The sequence below is a fragment of the Nyctereutes procyonoides genome, unplaced genomic scaffold (assembly GCF_905146905.1).
Source record: "Nyctereutes procyonoides isolate TBG_1078 unplaced genomic scaffold, NYPRO_anot_genome, whole genome shotgun sequence".
NCBI classification, from domain to species: Eukaryota; Metazoa; Chordata; class Mammalia; order Carnivora; family Canidae; genus Nyctereutes; species Nyctereutes procyonoides.
The window spans coordinates 15645316-15649436 of record NW_026575135.1 but is presented as its reverse complement, the minus strand read 5'-3'; the positions used below and the strand labels follow the sequence as shown (position 1 = coordinate 15649436).

General features: G+C 37.7%; 1 pseudogene; it reads left to right on the top strand.

Annotated features, from left to right (window-relative positions):
- Nucleotides 1–2877: 2877 nt before the first annotated feature.
- On the top strand, nucleotides 2878–3862 carry LOC129494712 (heterogeneous nuclear ribonucleoprotein A1-like; annotated as a pseudogene).
- The last annotated feature ends 259 nt before the right edge of the window (nucleotides 3863–4121 follow it).

Sequence of the window (4121 nt, the reverse complement as noted above, 5' to 3'; positions counted from 1 at the left end):
TAGTTCATTTTTGCTTTTGTTTCTTTTGTTTTCGTGGATGTATCTTGCAAGAAGTTACTGTGGCCAAGTTCAAAAAGGGTGTTGCCTGTGTTCTCCTCTAGGATTTTGATGGAGTATTAATATTGTGAAAATGTCAATGCTACCCAGGGCAATTTACACGTTCAATGCAATCCCTATCAAAATACCATGGACTTTCTTCAGAGACTTAGAACAAATTATTTTAAGATTTGTGTGGAATCAGAAAAGACCCCGAATAGCCAGGGGAATTTTAAAAAAGAAAACCATAGCTGGGGGCATCACAATGCCAGATTTCAGGTTGTACTACAAAGCTGTGGTCATCAAGACAGTGTGGTACTGGCACAAAAACAGACACACAGACCAATGGAACAGAATAGAGAACCCAGAAATGGACCCTGAACTTTATGGTCAACTAATATTCGACAAAGGAGGAAAGATGATCCACTGGAAGAAAGACAGTCTCTTCAATAAATGGTGCTGGGAAAATTGGTCATCCACATGCAGAAGAATGAAACTAGACCACTCTCTTGCACCATACACAAAGATAAACTCAAAATGGATGAAAGATTTAAATGTGAGACAATACTGATTTTTAAAACTTGTGAATTTAGAGTCCAATTTATTCCTTAATGGACTGACTTGTCAGCAAGTATTTTAGACCACCAATATATAAATAGATATATACTATAATATATACTATATTTATTTGTATATGTAAGTAATACATAAAATCATAAATACATATTATATAATAGTATATTTATGTATATGTATTTATATATGTAACATATATAAATATAAGCCACACTTATATATGTCTTTATATGTAAGAAAATATATAAATAAAAGCTGACAAACAGCAGTTACCCTATTTGTGGGTTTATATTTCAAACTTTCAATTCATAGAGAAATAATAATAATAAAAATTATTATGATTCAAGGGAGGTTAAATATAAAATGAGAACACAATGATGGTCTTAGAGGACTGTTTGCCACTATTTGTACTTTCCATTTAATCCTAGATGAACTCCAGTTCACTTTTTCCAATGACTACCTCAGCAACTCCTCTTCATAGTCTAAAGGGTTAATTAAGAACTTTCTAGAACCATTACAGGACTAAGAATTGATAAACCAGAGACTAAGTTTTTTTTTTTTTTTTTTCCTGAACTTGCTAAAACTGCTTTATTTTTCGAGAAACTTGAATTTGCAGAATGTACTTGGCCTGGACTAAACGTGTTTGCCCTTAAGCCATCTGTTTCTAGAAGTTCAGGGTTGTTAACTAATCTCTCTGCCTAACCTACCCTGCTCATGTTCCTCTCCTGTTTCTCTTTTCTCCTGACCTCCTAACATGACTGTAACATAACTTCTACCAATACAAATCCTCTGCTAACTGACAGAAGGCATTCTTACTTTTGGGCTGACCCTCCTATAGCAAGCAAATAAAGCTTTCTCTTTCTCATCTGTTATCTGAGAGTTTCATCTAGGGCGCATGAAAATAGCTCCTTTGCCAAAGTGAAATTCTGTTCTGTGATGACTTCCTTTATACATTTCACATTCTCCTCTTGGGTTTGTTTGTGTTTCTTTTACTATTCTGTCCTTGTTATTGTATGGCTTTATGGCATTGGCGGTTTCATTGTATGGATCACTTTTGCAGCCACATTAATAGAATGCGAATCTTCACCAGGATATAATTTACAAAGCTACTATTCTGCTCTTCGGGGGAAACTGGTATCTTTTAGTTCGGGCTTCATCTTCTTTCTCTCCAGGTACCATTTCAAGAGTGCAGTATTTGGTAGGGTAGAGTTGAATACTCCATTATATCTGTTTCATTTTGAAAACAAATTCAGAGATTTGTGAAATAATCCCTTCCTCCTACTCTCTCTTTTTTAAGGAACATCTCATGAGAATATTATTCCTATCTTTCTTCCTGAAATGATGAATATAGAAATGTTATTGACTTCTATCAAAGGCCAACCCCTCTGTTTATACTCCAGACCTAAACCCCTGATTTCTCAGGGCCTTTACTCTTGAAATGATCTGCTCTATTTTCTGCATCAATTTCTCCTTTTCTATAGGACCTTTCCTGTCTACAACTAAACAAACTTTACCAGTGTCTGTCTTAAATGACAATAAATGACAAAACTCATAAAAACAGCAGTCTAACAAGATATCATCTAACCTTGGCCCTAATTCCCTTCCAATTACTACCACATTTCTATGCTGCACTTCCTAAAATAAACAACTTAATGCCATTATCTCTAGTCATTACCTCTATTTCTTCAATTCTTTTTTTGATCTGTCTAGTAAAGATTTGACTGTGACTACTTCTCTGAGACTGCTGTTGTCAAGGTCATCCATGTCTTCCACAATACCAAATCTAATATTTGTTTGTTGTCCTTTCATATTTTAAATTCTGGCCATAGTAGACATAATTGACCATTCTTCCTCTTTGAGTGGACTTTTCTCTGGACTTCATTATATCTCCCTCTTCCAGCTTTCCTCTCACCTCAATTGCCACTCTCCATTATGACTTTTTGGCTTTCTTTTCTTTGCTATCCATGTAAATGTTAGAATAATACAAACTAGGCTTTATCCAAGTCCTTTTTCACTATTTCTTTTTTTATCTATGCAATCTTCTCAGGAGATTTCATCCTTTTAAAGTGTATGTATATTCCAATCATTTCCAGTATATATCCAGTCTACTCCTTGAAACTCCAGTCTCCTATATTGAACTTCCTGCTTGATCTTTCTATTTGAGATGATAAGCATCACAAAGGTGATGATAAGGGTCAAAATACCTTTTAGCCTATAGATGCTGTCGAGTAAGCATTCGTTAAAGTCTCCCCTCCTAACACCATCATGTCTAAGTCAGAGTCTCCCAAAGAGCCTGAAGAGCTGAAGAAGCTCTTCATCAGAGGTTTGAGCTTTGAAACAACTGATGAAAGTCTGAGGAGCCATTTTGAGCAATGGGGAATGCTTACTGACTGTGTGGTAATGAGAGATCCAAATACCAAGTGCTCCAGAGGCTTTGGGTTTGTCACATATGCCACTGTGGAGGAGGTGGATGCAGCCATGAATGCAAGGCCACCCAAGGTGGATGGAAGAGTTGTGGAACCAAAGAGGGCTGTCTCAAGAGAAGATTCTAAATGATCTGGTGGCTACTTAACTGTGCAAAAGATTTTTGCTGGTGGCATGAAAGAAGACACTGAAGAACATCATCTAACATTATTTTGAACAGTATGGGAAAATGGAAGTGATTGAAATTATGACTGACCCAGACAGTGGCAAAAACAGAGGTTTGGCTTTTGTAACATTTGATGACCATGACTCTGTAGACAAGACTGTCATTCAAAAATCCCATACTATGAAAAGTTACTGTGAAGCAACTCCTACTCTGAAGTAAGGAAAGCCCTATCTAAACAAGAGATGGCTAGTGCTTTATCCATCCAGAAAGGTAGAAGTGGTTCTGGAAACTTTGGTGGTGGTCATGGAGGTGGTTTTGGTGGGAATGACAACTTTGGTCATGGAGGGAACTTCTGTGGGTGAGGTGGTTTTGGTGGCAGTTGAGGTGGTATATGGTGGCAGTGGGGATGGCCAGAATGGATTTGGTAATGATGGAAGCAACTTTGGCAGTGGCAGAACCTGTAATGATTTTGGCAATTACAACAATCAATTCTCAAATTTTGGACCCATGAAAGGAGGAAATTCTGGAGGCAGAAGCTTTGACTCCTATGGTAGTGGAGGCCAATACTTTGGCAAATCATGAAACCAGAGTGGCTATGGTGGCTCCAGCAGCAGCAGCAGCAGCAGCAGCAGCAGCTCTGGCAGTGGCAGAAGGTTTTAATTACTGCCAGGGAACAAGCTTAGCAGGAGAGGAGAGCCAGATAAGTGACAGGGAAGCTACAAGTTACAATAGGTTTGTGAACTCAACCAAGTACTGAGGTGGCTGGGCCTACCTGCTACAAAGAAGACATGTTTTAAATAATACTCATGTGGATGGGCAAAAAGCTGGAGGGCTGTATTTGTGACTAATTGTGTAACAGGTCATTTTAGTTTCTGTTCTGTGGAAAGTGTAAAGCATTCCGACAAAGGGTTTTAATGTA